This window comes from Balaenoptera ricei, chromosome 17, assembly GCF_028023285.1.
Source record: "Balaenoptera ricei isolate mBalRic1 chromosome 17, mBalRic1.hap2, whole genome shotgun sequence".
In the NCBI taxonomy this organism is placed as follows: domain Eukaryota; kingdom Metazoa; phylum Chordata; class Mammalia; order Artiodactyla; family Balaenopteridae; genus Balaenoptera; species Balaenoptera ricei.
In genome coordinates this window covers 37,806,245-37,828,533 of record NC_082655.1, presented here as the reverse complement: position 1 = coordinate 37,828,533, position 22,289 = coordinate 37,806,245, and positions in this window count along the sequence as shown.

Below are 22,289 nucleotides of genomic sequence, written 5' to 3'. Positions count from 1 at the left end.
GATGGGCCCAAAGGCTTCACCGGGGAGGGGGGGGCAGGGATGGAATGTGGGGATGCATGTGTGTGTGGCATTTAGAGGAATGAAACTGTTTGTTTTCTTTTGTTTGTACAGAATTAACTCAGTGACCTCCCTACCCCTACTCCCTCAAGATCCTGCCCACCTTGGCACAGAAGATTTGAATACTTTAGGGCAGGGTTACACATTGACTGTCCCTAGAGCTCCCCTAATCCAGCAGGCTTTTTCCATGTAGTCAGCCTCACTGCCCCACCCACTCCAACCGACTACCAGCGACACAATTCTGTAGCACAGGGTTCAGTCGAATTATCAAAGATTGACCCTTGCTCGATATCAAGCTCAGGCATACCCTTGAAGTCCCTGTCACAGGGAAATACAGATAGGTGTAACCAGAATACTCTTCCTCTCCATTTATTTTTATTGAAAAAAATGGAAATCAGAAGTGAATGAGGAAAAACAGAGAAGGTGGAGAAAGCAATTTCCCTTCCCGTATACATGCTATCAAAAGTTCAGGTAAATTTATTTATGCAGTTATTTCTTTAACAAATGTTTATTTTGTGCTCTTCATGTGCCAAGCCCTGTGCTAGTTTCCAGTGATTTTCATGATCAGTTTCTGCCTTTCTGCATCTAGTGGCACATTTTTGGAATCTTGACTACTTAGATAATTTAAAAACCTATAATAGGGCTTAAATTAATGGCCCTCTTCAATCCGGACTCTTAAACCCAGCGTCCATCTAGATTCAGAAAGGATCCAGCCTCAGAGTAGACTCTTTCCACATTCTTCATGATGACAGGTAAACTTTTGAACAGTGGGTTCCTCTCCACATTCTGAGTTTTGTTTTCTTCTTCTTTACACATCCAAGTATGCAGGAAATGATTCTTACATGAGACAAACTTATGAGACATCATGGGGGAAATGATATCTTGTAGCTTATGAAATTGATTTGCTGTTTGTTTTTTTTGGGGGGGGGTTTAGAAAAGAGTCATTATCTGAGATTTAGATTAGCCCGTGTTTTCCTTACACCCTCTACCACAGTCAACTCATGAATCAATACTCCTGGCCAGAGACCAGGAGTGGGAAATATCACGAGTCATAACCACAGTGCTGAAGAACTTCATGAACAACAGTTAAGTATTTAGTTGTGACTTTAGTCTCATTTTGTAATCTATGTGTGGGATTTAAAAAATAAGTTCTATAAATGAATTACATTGTAATCAATTGTTAATATAAAATTCTGAACGTGTGTTAGGTGTACTTATTGATGCTAATATTGAAATGTAGGTCCTTGTACCACTAGAGCTTGATAAATGTACTGATTAAAATTATTATTTTGACAGGCATATCCTCTCTTACATGAGGAAGCTTTCCAAAATTTGACTCTAAGACAACTAAATATTTAAAAAGTAAACATATTTAAAAATCTCAAATTATAAATGGGCCCAACCATTACTAGTGATGAAACCAGAGGCAGTTACTGGAGGTTTCTTCTACTGTTCATTTGTCAGATATTAGCATAGACATTTGAACTTCTTCACTTAAATCATGTTCAGTCAGGGACCCTTGCCCCAGTTTTGATTCTGGAAGGCCCTTGGGAAACATTAGTTCTTGAATATTGTCAATGTGATAGACTAGGTGCATTTAGATTAAACACAGTGTAGAATCTACAGCAAATTTTAACATGAGAAGTGAATTACCATGGCATAACGGGCTGCCTTTCTTATTACCAAAGTAATTTTATTATAATAAAGAGAAAAAGTTGATGAAACTATGTAACACTGCAAACAGGAATAGCTCTTGTATTTCAGAGGATTATTTATGTTCACCCTTAATAGCGTGTTATGTTGAGACTGTATTTCCCAATTTTTCCTTCTGAAATGTAACTTGCCACTGATAACCACCTCTGCTGACAGCAATGAGCAATAAAGGGAGTGGAGATTCAGAATGATTCAGCTTTGATGACCTGAGATATTTCAAGTTCATTCCTGTTTCTTTTCTTTATTGCTTGCTTTCTTCCCCCCAACACAAATTACCTTACTATCTAGGCTATGTAACTTTTTTATTTCTTGAAACTATCCAAGGCAAAAGCAATAGTGAAAAACTGTAAGTAACGCAAGTAGCCTACAAGAGGAAAATTGTGTAGGAAGTTATAATGCTACATCTGTTAGGATGCTTTCTGTTGCAAGAAACAGAAAATCTGACTTAAAGGGGCTTAAACAATAGGGGATTTATTTTCTGACCCAACAAGAAGAAGGGTCCAGGGATGTGTGATTGATTGGAGTGACAAGATCATCCAGAGCCCAATTCTTCCTACTTCCCTCTTCTTCCATCTTCATTGTGTAGCTGGCTCCCTTCATGGCTACAAGATGGATGCAATAGTTCCAACCACCGGCTCTAGTGTTTCCTTCTCACACACATCCCATAGGCAGAAAAGGGGGTTACCTCTTTCTTGTTAACCACTTTTTAAGAACTAAGAATCTCTCCCATAAATCCAGTCTGTAGACCTGCCCTCATATCTTATTGGCCAGAATTAGGTCGCTTGCTCCTTCCTTAGCCAATCACTAACAAGGGAAATAGAATTACATCGTGATTGACTTAGACTACATAAAATTCACCTTCTGTGCACCAAATGGTGCCAGCATTCCCTGAAGTTCTTGACTGCCTGAAAGACCTGAGCTCTGTTAGCAAGGAAGAAAGGAGAACTGACTATTGTGAATATTAAGCAGATGTTAAAAATGAAGTTTCCATTAATAACTGTATGTTGGAAGATGCTTATGTTATAAAAGCAGGATATTTGATGGTATATACCGGTATCCCCTGCTTTTTGAAAGTTCGCTTTACTTCACTTCACTTTCACAAAAGACCGACATTAGTACCTGTTCTTGCTAACTGGAAAGAAATCCGAAGAGGATTTTCACTTTTCCGAAAAAAGGAGGAAATAGCATTCAGCATTTGTTTTGCAGGAGCTGTTATAAAGGCAGTGCCACACCCTGAGCAGGGAGAGTGGCACCACCAAGGTCTTTCTCCGGGAACTAGACTCAGCATCTCAGCATCAAGCGGCCATAGCTTTGAACTCTGTCTCCGAGCATCTGTGCTTTATCTCAATTTACTTTGTGCATGCATTAACAAGATGTGTGCTAAGGTAATTGCTTCTTTGCTTTACACCATTTCTTAGGAAAGGTTTCTCAGAAGGCTCTACTTCTGGATAGTGGGGTAAACTATATAACCAAACAAAACCTTCAAGAGACTAAGCAGAAACAAAGACTAGCAGAAGATATACCAAAATGTTAACAGGAGCTATTCACAAGTAACAAATTAAGGGTCCATTCTTCTTCTCCTTTTCTTATTTTTCAACTCTTCCACAATGAATATGTTACTGCTATAAAGGAAAATGGTAATAAAGGTTATTTTTAAAGTCCAAGATAAAGCCTTAATTTCCTCAATATTTTTGTATTTCATTTTGCTTTATTGCTTCTGACCAGTCTTTGCTTGTCACTTTTCACATCCACCCTCATGCTTCTTCTAAACCATTCCTTTAATTTAGTTACATATTTACTTTAACTTTCCTTTTCTTTCTTCCTTGATTTCTATTCAAACCTCCTTTTCCTATCTTTTCTCTTCTCTAGGTTTCTGTATCCTGGTCCTTTTTTTCCTCCCCTTTAAGAGCTCCAATAATTCCAGCTCAGTGTTCGTCCAGGGTGTGATCATTAGAATTACCCAGGGTACTTATTTCTGGGCCCTCTCTAATTCAGGGGGTGAGTTAGAATTCCTGGTGATAAAGACCCAGGACTCTCTATATTTTAAACAAACACTTCAGGTAGTTCTTACATGTATTAGAAACTGAGAACTTCTGTATTAGACATCATCATCCCCTTTATCTTATCCATCAGCCATTTACTATGTGCCTACCATAATAAACATAAAACAAATCTCACCCCCCCCCCTTTTTTTTTCTCACTGTCCTGGAAGTTGTCAATTTTTTCTCTTTCTTGGTTCCTACTACTCTTCCATGGTCTCTCCATCTACTTTTTCTTTTCTATTGCTGCTGTCCACAAATTTGATTTTTCCTTTTTACATGAGTAGATATCTTTTGCTTTGATGTTTTATTTTTTTGTCTTTCTTTGTTCACTTAATCCACTCACTAATTTATGAAGCAGGAGAAGAAAGAGAATGTGATAATTGATTAAGATGAGAAAGTCACAGAGAACTTTTTTACTTCTTTTTTCAATTGGTGTATTGAAATATTGTCACCAGAGGACCTGTTACTTCGGCTTCTGTATGAAGAACATTAATTTGCTATGAGTAATGTTTTAGGTGTTGAGGTGTGGGTGTATGCTGGTTTTAAGATCAGAGCTAAATGAAATTGGGTTTTGGTTTTTTTTTTGGACTATTTATATTACCATTACACTAACATTTTAGTGCAGGAGGCCATTTTGTGATGGAAAGAGCCATGGACATGAAGTCAGAAGAAGGATTTAACTTTTTTTAAGCTCTGGAACTGTTTACAGACAAGACATTTAACCTCTCTGAGATTCAGTTTCTCACCTATAAAATGAAAATTTGCTCCACATAATAAGGTCTTCTCTAGCTTGTAGGATGTATAGTTCTCATTGAGGTAAGCATACATGCATTGTTAGGTAAGTATTGTTGACTTCACAAAAGCTAGAAAATACCAAGAAATCATATCACTTCGCTCCCATAAATTATTTTATTAATTCAGTAAAAATAAATGTGGGTTTGCAAATTAAGCTCTACTTAAAAATGTTATATGATTTGTCTTCCTAAAGCACCTGAACTCTTTTTTTTTTCTTTTTGGCTGCATTGGGTCTTCGTTGCTGCCTGTGGACTTTTCTCTAGCTGTGGAGTAGCAGAGGCTATTCTTTGTTGCAGTGCACGGGCTTCTCACTGCGGTGGCTTGTCTTGTTGAGGAGAACAGGCTCTAGGCGCACGGGCTTCCGTAATTGTGGCACGTGGGCTCATTAGTTGTGGCACGCAGGCTTAGTTGCTCTGTGGCCTGTGGGATCTTCCTGGACCAGGGCTCAAACCCGTGTGCCCTGCACTGGCAGGCGGATTCTTAACCACTGTGCCACCAGGGAAGTCCAGCACTTGAACTTTTTAGAGACTCTTTAGAAGACTGTTGATTGAAAGTAATGTTTTTAAATTGAAAAATAAATGTATTTCTTTATTATTTTTCAGATGATAAAACAGTCATGCTTATTGTAAAAGAAAATTCAAATAATATAGAAGGGTATAAAGTAAAAGTCTTTTATTTTTCCCTCCTCCATTAATAACCCTCTTAATTCCACTCCCCAAAGGTAGCTGCTATTAATATTTCTCATATATCTTTCTAGACATTTTGCTGTGGATATGCAAATGTAAGCACATACTTAAAAGCATACACACACAAATATGATCACATTATAATATTATTTTGCAACTTGCTTCCCCTATCCCATTTAACAATAAAACAATCTATATTGGTTCTGTTTTTCAATATCAGCACAAATAGGTATTCTTCTAAGGTAATGGAAAAAAACTCTAAGGATTTTTAAACCTGAGGATTAATTCTTTCATTAGAATTTAATATGGAGAAATAGGAAAAAACATTCTGTTACTGAAGTTATTTATAAAACGCCATCTTTAACTGACAACCTTTAGTCCCATATCTTAATGACAGCGGCTGAGAGAGTGCCTGAGGGTTTTGAAGACTCTTCAAGGTGTGTCATATTATGGTTCACATCAGTGCACACTGATATACCTCCCTGGCAAAAACTGAAAGATACAGTTCTTAAATCCCCTGGTGACCCATTATCCATGGATCATTGACAAGATAGAATGTAATAGCTCCTGTCTTTTTACCAGGGTAAACTTCCCAGTGAAAGTATACTGTTCATGCCCTACATCTTTTATCTAAACAAGAAAATTAATCTATGAAAAAGAAACTATATTAAGTAGATAATACAAATGCTCTCATTTTCTTTGTTATATTTTAATATTTATTGAATGAGGAAATATCCATTGAAATATAGTAGCTGTTTAACTGTAGAGACAGACTTAAAAACTTTTCCTATATCCTACCTTTCCAAATAGATCATCTGAAATTCAAGGCAAATGAATTGCACAAGATCAAGAATTTGGAACGTCAAGTTAAACTAAGATACTTTGCCCATTTAAGAACAGTGTTAAAACAGTAGTTCAATTGGTACTATGGGTCAGAATTTAACATTTCCCATTATTTTGCTATGGTCTGAAAAGTCAGTGCTTCTCTATCCTAAAAATTACTTCACTTGTGAACTGGGTCATAGTCATAAGCTTTCAGAGGGACTTATTCACAGACATCTGCAATATTTACCATGTGGCACTGTGTTTTTGCAACATCGCACATTGACAGGGCTGTGTTGTAAATATCATTATGTGATGACAGGACATGGCCATGTTTTTATGTGATTCTGATCTAGATACATCTGAATTTCCTTATTTTATGTTAATCTTCTTGACTTCTCTAAGGCTTCTGCCCCATTTCTGTCTGGCTAGAGATAGAAAAGGTCAGAAATAAAAAGATGATGCTCTTGTCAACTTGGTTAACACTTCATTTCCTGCCTAGGTGAAAAGAAAAAAAAAAAGGAAAAGGGAAATAACTAGACCAACTATCTCCATAAAAATATAGGCAAGTGAATCAGATATTGTAGCCTAGACTAGTGAATTTGAAGAGGCATAGCCCTTCAACCAAGCGATTCCACTACAGAAACTCAAGCATATCTGTAGAAAGAGACACGGGTGAGAATACTGTTTGAAATATTGTTTACAATAGGAAAAACTCAAAAGAACATAAATGTCTACTGACAGGAAAATGGATAAATAAATCATGAATATTCACATAATGGAATAGTAGTTAAAATGGATTAGCATTACATGTATCAGCATGGATTAATCTCAAGCACATAATGTATGAAAAAAAAGCAAGTTGCAGAATAACAAGCATATAAAGTTTGAAGACATGATATGTAGTTTATAAAAATGTAGTAAAAGTATAAAACGTTCTTGGAAATAATAAACATCAAATTCTGTATAGTAGTTACCTCTGAGGAGAAAGAGAAAAGAAATTGGGAACTGGTACACATTGAGGGGGACTCCAATTTATTTGATATATTTTTTTAAAAATCTGAAGCAAATATAGAAATTGTGAAGACGGCAAATTTGAGTAATGCATGTAGGGGTGTTTATTATATTAGTTTCTATACTTTTCTATATGCTTGGAAATTTTCATAATAAACATTTTCTAAAAAAAAGAGGAATCAGATTTTAGCGTTGAAGGGGACTTTAGGAACCATCTAATACTAGATATTTAATGAGCAGCTACTCTGTGAAACTAGAGATACACTGATATACCAGAAAGACAAATTCTCTACACCCTTAAAGCTTACATTCTACTGGAGAGAGGCCAAATAAAAATATACACATGTAAGTATACAAAAACAGGTATTATTAAGGACAGCATGGAGTATTTTATTTCATTTGAGGATGAGGCAATTGAGGCAAAGAAAAGTTAAGTGATTTTCCCATGGTGCAAGACAGTTCTAGAACCTTGCCTTCCCTCTTTGCCTTCCCACATACTTCTATTTTCCCCTTGTCACCTGTTAACTTATTCTAATTATTCATGGTGTTAGTCACAAACTCAATGACAATGTCTCACTTGTTTTGTAGACACCTTCAACTGAAGATATAAGGCAAAAGGCACAAATTTATCAAAGGCTAAAACTTAGCTAAATAAGCTTTAAAATTATTGAAATATTTTGAACAGGACATTAAATTTACACAACTTTCTTATTAGGTAGATCAGGATTATCTTCATTTCATGGGTGAAGAAAGAGGTGAATGGTAGTGGGGTGAAGTGAATTGCCTAAGGCTCTGTGGGAAATAAGAGTGACAGCTTCTGGATCAGAATTCAGAACTCTGACTAACCTAGTGCAAAATCCTTGAGTACCTTTCTTTCTGATCTTTCTTTTCAGGTTGATGTGCTTCACTTCCACACATCCTATAAAGTCAACACTGCTCTTGAAAGTTGTAAGAAGAGGGCCCATAACACTAATATTTTGTCAGACAAATTGAGCATTTTTTCACCTTCAAAGTTGCAAATTTATTGATAAAAATGTTTCATGTAAGTTTTCGTGTCCATCTAAGTGTGCAAATCCTTCTCTCCAGATAGTCTCAAAGAATGTACAGGAAAATAATTCTCCAGACTGCAACTATTCTATTTAGAGCTTTGAAGACAGATTTCAGGTGAGCTTCTGTCCACTGTTAGCAAGTAAATGGAGTGGAAGAACAGAATGATTATGGTGACCTAATCTACCTACGTGGTGTTAAGACATCCATTCTACTTATAAAATTCCAGCAATTGTATAGTTTCTATTAATTATCTTCATATCAATTATTAAAATAACTGTTTTAAAATTATGATAACCAAAGGTAATTGTTTCAGCTTCTTCTTCCTGTATTCATTAAAAAAAACAGTCACTGGGGCTTCCCTGGTGGCGCAGTGGCTGGGAATCTGCCTGCCAATGCAGGGGACACGGGTTCGAGCCCTGGTCTGGGAAGATCCCACATGCCGCGGAGCAACTGGGCCCGTGAGCCACAACTACTGAGCCTGCGCGTCTGGAGCCTGTGCTCCGCAACAAGAGAGGCCACGATAGTGAGAGGCCCATGCACCGCAATGAAGAGTGGCCCCCACTTGCCGCAACTAGAGAAAGCCCTCGCACAGAAACGAAGACCCAACACAGCCATAAATAAATAAATAAATAAATAAATAAATAAATAAATAAATAAATTTTAAAAAGTGAAATTCTAAAAAAAAAAAACAGTCACTTAAAGAAATGAAGTCTTTATGGGGAAAATTATTCTAAGCAGAACTTAAATAGTCAACAACAGAACGTAGTATGGTCTAACACTATTGCTTCCCAGGAGTCTATCAGCAGACTTTACCCGTCACTATACACTTTCCTACGAAGCTGATTATAGGGTTATGCTGTAAGTGCTCAATATTGACTGGTACAGGAAGACTCCAGAATTACTTATTATCTTAATTTTCCAATGAATTCTTTCTTTCCTTGGCTGATGTGTGAAGCTAGGCTTCTAAGGACTTCTTCAGTGTCCTTATTAAGAACATCTGTAAAGAACATCAGAATGAAGTGTTGAATTTCACCCATTTGGATTTCATTAAAGTGTCTATAGTTGTCAAGCATTTAGAAAGTCAAGACACTAAGAGTAGGGGTTTGACCCAAAGGAAATTGGTCCTCATTTTAAGGCTAAACAGGAGGGATAACTGAGCCAAAGTTTTTTAGGGAGATTTTTTTAAAAAATCATTCATTTCAGATACATGCCCCTAAAGAATGAGAGCTTAAACAATCATACCTAATGATAAGTTTTCCATCTTGCCAAAGCAAAGTGTAGGTTTATTGCAGAGTTCTTAACCCAGAGTTCATGGACTTCTAGTGGGTCCATAGGCAGACCTCAGAGAGTCCATAAACTGTGAAATTTAAGCAAAATTTCATGTGCATATACACACGTGTATCTTTTTTCTGGGAAGAGGAAGCTGTAGCTTTCTTCAGATTTTCAGAGACATATGTGATTCAAAAAAGATTTTAAAATGTTGGTTTGTTTTCTTATATATTTAGGTATCTTAACATTCTCAAAGTGTCTGAATGAGCGAAGTTTTAAACTTCTCTTTTTACTAAGAGTACATAAATGTAAATAACTTTTAAAATGCTAAAAAGGTAAACTAATTTTTAAATTAACAAATGACCAGAAGTTTGGTAATTTTTGAAATCTCAGTTATGACTAAATTAACCTACATATACACTCTGATTCAAACAGGTTTAACAAAAGTAACCTGCTTGATTATTCAGAATAACATAAAAAGAGTAATTTGGTTGAAAAGTGAAAATATGTTGTATTAGTAGTATGAAGTGATAAAAAACTTAAAGGAGCTTGAAAATTTTCCATTGTATTTAGTAATAATAATAATACTATTTGTTTGGTTAATTAATTAATTATGCTCTAATTAAAGTGGCATGAATTAATTTATATTGTGCTTGAAATCCACCTTGAGTAAAAACAGCAATTTCATTTCATAAAGAACACTAAGTACAATTAGTGAAATTCTAATGTGAAAAATCCACTGGGTATTTTTAAGTTTATAACATTTAAAATGAATACAAAATAATCTGATCACCATTACATTAATTCTAGCTACAGTTATATTTGGAACAGTTGGTAAAATTTAAGAGGTCATATTTTAAGTTCAAATACAATACATTATTTCGTCTCTGCATGTGATTTTTAAAAAGCATTGTTTTAACTGGATCCTATAATTACATTTGGCTTTTAAAATAGACTATTTAGTATTAAACTAACAACATTTTTTTCAATGTGGTTTTCCTAGTGAATCATCCACTTTAGACTGGACTCAAAACACAGAATGCAGAAACACAGCATGAATCTTTAATTTATAGGCTATCTGCCACTTGTCTTTGTTTCATATTGCAAAAAATATATAAAGTTATTTTTATCCCGAGTTAAACTTCAGAAATCAGTCTATTTTGATTTATCTTTGCTCCTTGTGCAGCAAGCTTTCTTTGGCCACTTCCTTGAATTACCGATCCGCTCAGATAGTTCTTAGCTTATTATACGTGAAGCTGGCTTATTTCCAAATTAACTTGGCTGGTCTCTTAATCTTTCCCATCTTCTCTCAAAACTCTTGATCAGCCCTCTTGATATTCACCAAACCAAACTTAGTTTCCAGACTTCACATTCCCCTCCCCGCCCCGCACTCCCTTGATACATATACTTTATTTTATTTATTTTTAAAATTAATTAATTAATTAATTAATTTTTAAATTTATTTATTATTTTTGGCTGCATTGGGTCCTTGTTGCTGCGCATCGGCTTTCTCTAGTTGTGGCAAGTGGGGGCTACTCTTTGTCGTGGTGCGTGGGCTTCTCATTGTGGTGGCTTGTCTTTGTTGCGGAGCACCGGCGCTAGGCCCGCGGGCTTTAGTAGCTGTGGCATGCAGGCTCGGTGGTTGTGGCTTGCAGGCTCCATAGTTGTGGCTTGCAGGCCCTAGAGCGCAGGCTCAATAGTTGTGACGCGCACGGGCTTAGTTGCTCTGGTGCACGTGGGAGCTTCCTGGACCAGGGCTCAAACCTGTGTCCCCTGCGTTGGCAGGTGGATTCTTAACCACTGTGCCACCAGGGAAGTCCGATATATATACTTTATATCATCAACCTTTCTTTTCTTATATTATTTTTCAGACACTTTGTTCTCTCTTCAAACTTTTTCCTTCTAACTTTGTCTCAAAATATTTTCTTCTTCTTAATTTGTCTTTAAAACATACTTGAATTTAAATATTAGTGAAACATGGACTCTTGTCTGTTCTTTGGCATCAAGTTTATCTCTTACTGTTTAAGTAGGGTTAAGAATCAGTAAAGTTATAGTGTATGAATTTTATCTCAATAAAGCTATTATTTTAAAAAACCCAAAAAACAGTGTAGCAGAGAAAAAAATCCAATAAAGTACAGGAGTGTACAGTGAAGTGTTTTGAAAGATATAAACTGCAATATGGACCCTAGATATTTATCATTATTGTAATTACTATTACACGCACTGTTTAGCTTTACAAATTCTCTGAAGCCTTCCTATAAACTAATAATTTAAACTCCCCTGCTAACTCACTGTCCTAGAACTATTTATCCAAATGCAAGCTATGTGAAAGCTTCTAGCACAACGGTTGGCATATAATAAGTGTCCAATAAGTGTTAGAAAACAAAAAAGTTAAAGTACAATTGATAGAGTCAAATCATGTATATTAGTATAGGGTTTAAAGACTAGAAGAATTTAACTTATGCCTAAAATAGTCAGGAGCCAATTTAAAGTTATATAAAAAAAACTTATTCTTTGATATTAGAGATAATATATGCTGTAATAGTAATAGGGTTGGAAAACATCAGATTAAGAGTTCATTTTTCAGGCCTTTCTTAGAAGACTATTCGTAAATATCAGTTGAAAAATGGTTTTGTAGAGTAATATGATGATTCCCAATCAGCTTTCTTCTCATTATGGGGATCTCACAGTTCTGGTGAACAGAGTATTTATTCCAACATGGTTCCTCCTTTTGAAAAGAGAGAGCAACTTTTAAATTTACTAGTAAAATATGCAACAGTGAATATGCAGTTCAAGATGTTTTAGTTGCTCAGAAGGTGCTTTGTTTATTTCAACCCCACCTCCCTCTCCAGTTCTCAACACCAATGAAGAAGGAAACATTACTTATCAGAGAAGTTAAGGACCAAAGCTGATGGGCACTAATTTGCTAGTCAGGACAGCTAGCCTATATTCAAAGTGGGGGTCTTCATTATGCTTCAAGAATAGAGATGTCTTTGGATTGGAAAGGAACTTTAGAAATGACTTTGTCCATCCCTCATATAGTATTACTAATGGAAAGAGCACTCACTATCTTACGAAGCTGCAGATTCCATTCTTATATAATGCCAAATGTTAGAAAAGTCTTATGCTCAATTCAAAATCCATCTCCTTGCACCTTCCAATGATTGCCCTCAATCCTGTCCTCTACTTCCCCTAAGCTGTAAAGTTGCGGGAGGGGGAGAGGGAGGAGAATTCCTCTTATATAAACAGATGAGATTATTTGAGTTGCACTTTGTAAAATGTTTAGAGTTGTTAGGGAATGGTGTCACCACACCACCAGGTCCTCAGAAAAATGCATTGCTTATTTTTTCTTTACTTAGATTCTAGACTAAGAAGTTGTCATCTCTCTCATCCAAATGTGTCAGTGAATTTAGCAAATTTTCAGTCTTCCAGGGAGATATGTCAACAATTACCAATGAATCAATGTTAGCACACCTTATGGGAGGACGGAGAGGGAACTAGGAGCTTCATTGCTTTATTTCCTTCTGTGGTGGTATGGTAGGAAGGAGGATTAACTGCTTCGAGCTGAAGCCTTACTGGGTATGAATCTTTTAAATCCTTGGCCCAGATTAACTGAATGATCCCAGTGTTGAGCACACAGTTGATCAAGAGTACTTGTATCACACTGATCTGCCTCATAACAAATCTGTTTGCAACCTCCTACACATTTAATGAGGAGATTCCATTGTCCTCCTCTTGCAAGTTCTAACTTGCTATATCCCTATCTTGATTTAAAAGGGCCTGAATTGCGTGATAGTATCTCAATCTGCCAAAGACCACAGCTTCTTCATTAAAAAAAAAAAAAAAGAAATTATTACAGATCAGGCAGCAGGACTCTTACAGTGTACACCTGGTTGGTCCAGGTTTGGCTCTTCCTCATCTATTAATTCATCCAAATAATAACTTCAGGGGCTTCCCTGGTGGCGCAGTGGTTGAGAATCTGCCTGCCAATGCAGGGGACACGGGTTCAAGCCCTGGTCTGGGAGGATCCCACATGCCGCGGAGCAACTAGGCCCGTGAGCCACAACTACTGAGCCTGCGCGTCTGGAGCCCGTGCCCCACAACAAGAGAGGCCACGATAGTGAGAGGAGAGGCCCGTGCACCGCGATGAAGAGTGGCCCCCGCTTGCCGCAACTAGAGAAAGCCCTCGCACAGAAATGAAGACCCAACACAGCCAAAAATAAAAAAATAAATTAAATAAATAAATAAATCAAATAATAACTTCAAAAAAAGTAAGAAAAAATGAGTCACTCTGGTACCAAGCCTGAGATAATGTATATCAGCTTTGATCACATGCTCTGAGGTTTGGGAAAACGAATTATTATAAACCGGGTATCATCCTCAGCTCTTCCCTGGAAACACTTTTCTTAAATGTTGCTTTTGATCATATTTTTAAGATGTAATTAAGGATTCCTTTTCCCTAGTCATGTTTTCTCTCGAGCTAAAACCTTATGGAAACAATCCAATGGAATTATACAGCTATGGTTCCACTCACAGGAGCTCTTGGTAATGATTAAGTTTGCCTGGACGAAAGAATATGGAATAGGTGTTTGCCTAGTGGGTGTGTCAGTGGGGGCGCCCTTTTTACTTTTATACAACCTGAGGTCCTATGAAAATCCCTGAGACATATCTGCAACCAAGAAATTCCTCTGACTGAATTTATTCCAATACTTCTCATTCATTTGATAGCCATTCAACAAATATTTGAGTATCTCCAAGTGTCAGGCACTGTCTTAATCTAGTATGAGAGAAAAAGAAAAGAAAAACATGAATAAGTAAGTAAACATTATGATCCAAGTATATGTTGTGTCTATGGCAATATGTAGAAGGTTCCCTAGTCAGAGGGAGAGGAAGGGAGGGGATAATGGATACTCACTGGAGAAGGTAAATGGGATTTCAATGAAGAGGGAGTATTCACAAGACTTTCTCCAATGGAAGTATGCTATCCCAGTAATGATCAGATAGTTATGACAAATACGTTTCCTTTAAAGCATAATCCATGACACAAAAGTGTCTTCAGACTCTCTGAGACAAAAAGAATTTTGTAGTCAAATACATCTGAAACTTCACAATGCACATTAACAGTCAATATGTCTCTAAGAAGCCTAGTAGGAAAGAGATCTGATTAACAAAGTATAACCCAGCATTTCCCATACTGCCCTGACAACAACTCTCCTCTTTTTTTCTTGGGGGGAGACCTATTGCCATCCTGACAGATGCCATTAAAAATTTTAACCTAAAGAGCATAATTTCCCATGAAAAATGGATGTTGTGGGTCAATGAAATACATTTCAGCTTTTCTATGCTTCACAGGTAAATATTACCATAAAAATGGTTAATGGAGATGGCTTTAGAATGTTGCAAACTGGACCACAACTTAGAGTCTCTTGCTTACTGAAGCTCTGTGCTGAGCCCTCAAAAAATCTGCATAGAATCCCTACCTTAGAGGTAAACCAACTGGAGCCCTAGGGCAAAATATGTCTCTACATTCCTTGAAACAAGTGTGAAGAAACAAATAAAAGAACTGCCATTATGAATTCTACTAAAGCCATGATCAAAAGTCTCTATACTTTGAAATACCTAATCATATTACAGGATTAAAAACACATGAGTGAACACTAACCAATAATTTATTCATTTCTTATATCTACTTACATCTTTTAATTTTGAAAACATAAATTTATGGTTCTTTCTCGATTATACTAACAAAACCTTTTTCTTACTTTCCATCTGGTAGGTCCGTTTTGCTATATGTCTTGTTGTTGTACTTGGACTACAGTCATTTTCTGGCTTTATCCAAACGCACTTTTCAGAGTGACTTTTGAGTAGAAGAAGGGTTATGAAAGATTAAGAAGAGTTTGTATAAGAAGTCTCATCTTTTCTAGGAATTATGAAAAGGGTGTAACCCTCATACGAATGTTGGTTTTATTTTGTTGTGTTCTAATAAGGCTCTACTGTTGAGGCCATAGTGTAAAGCCATACTCGTAGAGATAGACATGATCCTCTCTGAAGAAAGTGAGCATCCCCATATCAATCATCTGGAAGGGGCAGTTCCTCAGACCGATATCAAGATCTTGGAAGGTGGGTCTTGGACTTGGGTGAGAACTCCTGACTCCCTGTGGGATCACACTCTTGCTGGACCTTTAGGTATACTGACTATTTGATGATGCTCCCTGGTGGTATGGAAAAATGGCTTCTCCCAAGGGCTAGGCAGGAAGGCAGTACCCCTGTAGGGCATCCTAAGATGAAGTGACACCCTTTCAGATTATCAAGTTTTATGTTGCTCTCTGTGTTCATTCCCTTCTAGCTATGCCCAAGTCTTTAGCAAAGCCTTATAATAGTTTAGCCTGGCTCAGGTCTCAGTTGTACACTAAGGACCTTAGGTGAGAATTGGGAGTACATTTTCAGGCCAAGGAGCTAAAGAAGAGACAGTAACTTGTTAGCATAGTTATATGTAGTTATGGTTATTAATAAGGATAATAACTATCAGGTATCGAGTACCCATTCTGTGCCAGGCACTTTACATATGCTATCTCATCTAATCTTCACAACAATCCTCAGAGGTAGGTTCTATTTGTGTCCTACGTGGACAAGGAAATTGAGACTCAGAGAGATTACAAATTTGCACACATCCCATAGCTACTGGGAGGTGGGATTTCAATCTAGGTTTCATCCGACTCCAGAGGCTGAACATACTCTAGTCAAATTACTTAACTTCTCAGAACTTAAGTTTTTCTGTTTGAAAACATCCACCTTCTAGGGTTGCCATAAGAATTCAGTGAAATAATGTATATAAAGGTCCCAGGCCATTGACTAGAAGACAATAGGTATTCCCCAAAATGGTGCTCATCATTATGTTTTTCTTCTGCCTTTCTGGACATTCCTTCTTAATATCTTTGAAGGCTTCCTCTTCTTCGGATAGCCTGCTAAATTGTGTTTTCCAAATTTGTTTTTTAACTAGGCACTTTCCTTAACCCAGGGCTTCAGCTACCATTTTTATGCTGGTGATTTATAAGTCTTTACCTTCAGCCCGGATCACTGCTGAACTCCAAACCCAGATATCCATTTATCTGACATTTCCACTTGGATGTCTCATAGACACACCAAATTCAATATGTCCCAAACTGAACACATCATCTTTCTGTTCCAATTCTGGCTCTCTCTCAGTAAATGGCATCATCCAATCTCCAGATACCTAACCTAGAAGCCTGGGAATCTTTCTCTATTCCTCATTCTCACTCATCCCTCACACTCAATTAGTCACCAGGTTCTCCCAAGTCTCTTTTTATTATCTCTGGTATCAGTCCCTCCCTCTCTCCCTGTCCTCCCTGAATTTCATTTCTACAGCCACTATCACTGCCTAAATTCAGACTCTCATCACCTCTATCAGGCACTACTGCAATAGTCTTCTAACTGGTTTCCCTACAATCTACTCAACCTCTTATGTGCCCTCAACATTACTGACAAAATGATCTTTCTAAAAAGCAAATTGTATCATCTGTTTCCCACTTAAAATCTTTCAAGAGCTTCCCATAGCTTTCAGGACCAAGTTCAAATTCAGTACACAAGGCCCTTCAAGATATGGCTTTTTCCTGCTTCTTAAGCTGTATTTCCCACTATTCCTCTATTTTTCATCTTTACGCTTTGTATCTGCTTTAAAGAATTACCTGAACTTCTCTAAAGGAAGATATTTCTAGCCTTGGGCCTTCAGACATGTCCTTGGGATGCCCATCCTTCCTCCCTCCTCCCTCCCCCCTCTGCCGCCCCCTTGCCCAAGTGCCCCCCTTTCAACTCTTTCCTTAAAGCTCAGCTCATGGGGCACTTCTCTGGAGAGCTTTTCCTTGATCTTGACTCTGGTGTTTCTTCTTAATGCCCCCATGACACCCATATATTGCTATGTAACAGTACTTTTCATACCACCCATCTGTTTCACTAGTTTGTAAACTGGACCCCAAAGTTTGTTCAATATAGGGTCCCCAGCACCTAACCCCTAGTACCTAGCTCATAACAGATGCAGATAGACTGTTGGTTTATGAAGGAATGAGTTCAGGAAGAGAGATTTCAACCCTTGGCTAAGTTTTATGTAAATCTAAGAAGCTAAAGAAAATTTGAGTTAAGATGCCACATTGCTGGAGATTCCTTAAATCTCATTTCTTTTTTTCCCACGTGGTCCTTTTCTCTCCATTTTACTTATGGCCAGGTTCCACCACTCACCCTAGGAACATTAAGACACAACAGCTTTTAGACACACCATATGGAACAAGCAATTAAGATGCAGAGTATTCCAGTTGGCAATCTAGGGAGATGAGATGGTATGATTGGGACCTGCCAAGCCAACACACACCCTGCCCTCTACAGACCTGAGCTTCAGTGCTCCTTTGTAAACCTGAACCAAGGTTGAGTGTTAAGGGGTTCTGTTTGGTTTTATTTTCACCAAAGAAATTGGATACTTTAAAAATTATTGTTATTACATTAATTGACCTCTTCACTTTCTTTTTTCTTTCTCCCTTTTTTTCAGACTTCTGTGAATGTTTTCTCCTTTTCAATTTTAAGCTGTTTCTCACCTCTCTTTCTCTGAATGTAATAGAGATAAAAAGAGTTAAAAAGAAGAAAAGCAAATCCAACTAATTCAAATGGTCATCAAAATTTTTAAGAAGCCTCTTTATGGGGGAGAGTCTCTGAGTTGGAAAAAGAGCATAGGAATCATATGGCTTACCCAACAACTTTATCTAGTAAATGGTGAAATGAAAGGAAAGAGGGAGTTAGTGACTTGCCCAAAGACAGTTGACTTAACCAGTTGAGAGCAAGAGTTGTATTGTGGCCCTAAGTCCCCCAAATTCCAGTCTTGACAGTCTCTTTTTCCTTGAAGACTCTCTCCACTTGTGCCCACAGGAAATACATGTCTGTTTATGCAAGAATATATATATATATATAATATATATATAAATATATATATATATATATATATATATTATATATATATATATATACACACACACACACACATATTTAACACACAGATCAGAAAGAAGCCACGTGCTCGACGCTCAGGGCTGGGGTGTGGCTCCCTATATCTTGCCCCTGGGAGAGTAAGAAATGTCGCCAAGGGACTCCAGACTCGCGGATACCAGGAGCCTGGAGCTGGACAGAGCCACTGTTCGTCTGGGGCCTTTCACCAAAAAGTGAGGTGAGACACAGAGTGAAAGCCAGGCCCGTGCCTGCGGGGGCAGCAGGACCGTCTTCGAAGCCCGGAGGCACGCCCTTCTCCAGCGCCTGGTGCGAGACAACTTCCAGGAACTGGTCAATAGGAAGAGTCTGCGGAGAGCTGGGCTGGCCTTACCTTTGGGCGCCGGCTCTCAGCTTCGGGGCTCGGGATACGGCTGGGTCAGGGCGCTCCCACCGCCCTGATGGTGGGACCCGTCTGCGCGCCCTGCTCGAAGATGCGGCATTTTAGGGGCCTGGACTCCTGTCCCCAGTTTCTCACTGCCCCGTGCGCCACTGGCGAGAGACAGCCCCGGCCCTGTCTTTTGAGTCTCCAGAGCCTGGGCAGTGCCCGGGTCAGAGATGGATGGTCTTGTGTTTTTTTTTTTTTAAAGAAATGCACGTTCTTTTATTTATTTATTTATTTATTTATGACTGTGTTGAGTCTTCGTTTCTGTGCGAGGGCTTTCTCTAGTTGCGGCAAGTGGGGACCACTCTTCATCGCGGTGCGCGGGCCTCTCACCATCGCGGCCTCTCTTGTTGCGGAGCACAGGCTCCAGACGCGCAGGCTCAGTAATTGTGGCTCACGGGCCCAGTTGCTCCGTGGCATGTCGGATCTTCTCAGACCAGGGCTCGAACCCGTGTCCCCTGCATTGGCAGGCAGATTCTCAACCACTGCGCCACCAGGGAAGCCCGGTCTTGTGTTTTAACCAACGTAAAACTCTCCGGTTTCACCGATGGAGAACAAGGACCTTCGACTTTACCAATGGAGGAAAACTCCTGCGTGTGGAGATCCATTTCCTTTCCTTTTAAGAGTTTATTCTATATTTATGCAGCGCCCCTTGTATACCAGAAACTGTATTATGTACTGTAGTTAAAAGGATGAAATTAGCCTCATATCCGGGGAGAGTTTACTTCCATATAAACTTAAAAACATTAGGTTATGAAATGTGGTGAGTGCCAAATAGATCTAAGTGGGGGGCGGGGGAGGAGACGACGCAGGCGAGAGCGGAAGTGGGGGAAGAGGAGAGAGGGTCGGAAGAGGAGAGGGTTGCAGAGGGTAGAAGGAGGGGGAGAGTGTTGGAGGGGAGGTGGGAGAGAGAGGAGGGAGAGGAGGTGGCGAAAGAGGAAGGAGAGAGAGGAAAGAGGGAGAGAAGGATAAAAGGGCTGGGCAGGGAAGCACCTACAGGAGATCCCAGACGGACGGGTTGGGAGGGAGGCAGGCGGGGAGGGAGAGGCCTAGTCTGTGTCCAGGAGGCCTCTCCTCAGTGCCCTCTTCCTTTAGGAAAGTCTCTCAAGCCCCCGAAGACGCTCCCGGGATGCCTTCCCGCCTGGCCAAGCGCCGTCTGGCTGCGGCATCGCCGCTCACACCGCGGCCAGCAGTGCGCAAGCCTCCAGCTCTCCAGCCTACACCGAACAAGGGGCCCGACGGCCTCCGCCGGAACCAAGCGGGCACCCTCCTAGACAGCCCTCCTCTCCGCGCGCAGGCCGGAAGCCAGGTGGGCGCGACCCCAGCAAGGCCCCGCGCGCCCCGGGACCGCGGGTGTCCGCGTCTCGCGGCCCTGACAGCGGGCCGGAAGGGAAGCTCCTGCGGCGACCTAGGCGCTGGCCCAGATCTGGGAGAAACGCGCGAACCTGCGGACGTGCCCAGCGGGAGACCAGGCCCGGGCGCGAGTCTCCTCGGTTAACGCTTGCTTGTGCTACTTTGTGCTGACTCGTTGATAACCGCACTGGGGGAGTGAGAAGGGAACGCGCCCGGCAGGCCCCCGCGGGAGGTGGCGGGAAAGTAGAAGAACTAAGACTCGGGCGGGAATGGCGACTGCTCGCGGCAGCGAGGGCTCGCGCCCCACGCCGGGAGCAAGCGGTGGCCGGGAGCCGTGGGCACAGATGGGAGGCCGGCGCGCGGCCCAGGCAGGGTGGAAGCGCGGGGCCGGCCGCGGACGGTCAGCACGAGCGGACGGACCCCCGAGGGCCCCGGCTGAGGCGTCGGGTGTGGACTGCGTGGGGGCAGCCCTGGGCGGCGGGCCTGCCGTGGGTGCGCAGTAGAGGCCACGCCGAAGCCGCCGCATCCTGGATCCTCGCCCTAGACGGAGCGGAGGCCTGACGGGGTCACTGGGGCGCACACAAGCGTTCAGGGCTCTGTTCCTTCTCCGGGTGGGCACTTGCTCCGGACCCTGGAGGCCGCTCGCGTTTTCCCGCCTTCTGTGCGCAGCAGGGTTGGAGCGCGCCCGGCTGGCCCGCGGGCGGAGGGCGGTGGAGCCCGGGAGGCAGCCCGGCCCCAGTCCTCCACCCCCGCGGCGAGCGGCGGCCTTCAGAACCGGCAGGAGGCGCTGTGCGGACGAATTAGAACAGAATAACAGGATTTTCGGGGTGGCGTTTTCGCATTCTAGGACTGGGCTCCTGTAGTTGAGTGACCCGATTCAGACCAGCTCCTTCTTCATCTTCTCCCTCTCCACTTTAAAATGGGTGTGTTTGTGTGTGTGTGTGTGTGTGTGTGTGTGTGTGTTGGGTTAGTCAAAAGGATGAAATGTCAGCCATAGAGGTTGTAAGTAGAAAATCTTAAATTTCAGATTCGCTGACGGTTTTAAAAGGAAGATGTAAGGCAGAAATTCTGATTCTTGACTATTTACAAAGGGCTCGCCTATCAGTGCCAGTTGTTAAAGATCCTAGGGATCTAACACTCTTTTTTTTTTTTTTAAGGAATTCCTTTATTTTTATTATTTATTTATTTATTTATTTTATTTTTGTCTGTGTTGGGTCCTCGTTTCTGTGCAACGGTCTTCTCTAGTTGCGGCAAGCGGGGGCCACTCTTCATCGCGGTGCGCGGGGCCTCTCACTATCGCGGCCTCTCTTGTTGCGGAGCACAGGCTCCAGGCGCGCAGGCTCAGTAGTTGTGGCTCACGGGCCCAGTTGCTCCGCGGCATGTGGGATCTTCCCAGACCAGGGCTCGAACCCGTGTCCCCTGCATTGGCAAGAAGATTCTCAACCACTGCGCCACCAGGGAAGCCCGGGATCTAACACTCTTATAAGACAAACTCATTCGTAGGGTTTGGTTCAAATTCTTCTCTGGAAGTAAGGGTTTATACAGAACTATTTTAGCTTATTGCTATCTGTAAGATCACATATCAGTAACAGGAACAAAAAGAAGTTAATTCCAATATATAATTGAAAATCAGTATAATTCTAAAAATATTGTGTTTGGGATGGCCTTTATCAAACTATAAAAATCTTATTTGCGAATATGTAGTTATCTGTGAATCATTAGTGAATCCACTAGAACTGGAGCAGTTATGCAAAAAAATGAAATGTGTTATTTAATTTATCATTGTAAGTGTAGGACCAAATCAAACCAGTGAATAATCTTCTGAAAACTCCGATCGGAAGTAAAAGGAAATCCCTGAACTCATCGTGTTTATGGCCAGTGTAAACTCTTGAGTTCTGTACGAATGATGGGGCGATGAAGGGACTGAATGGTGCTGCCTTAATCTGTATGTATTTTCAGTCTCAGATCTGCCTGTTGGTAGAAACTGGTACTCCTGGACTTTGGTTTTTAAAGTGTTTTATGCCATTTTGGAAATTATTCAGCTGTGATTATAAATGC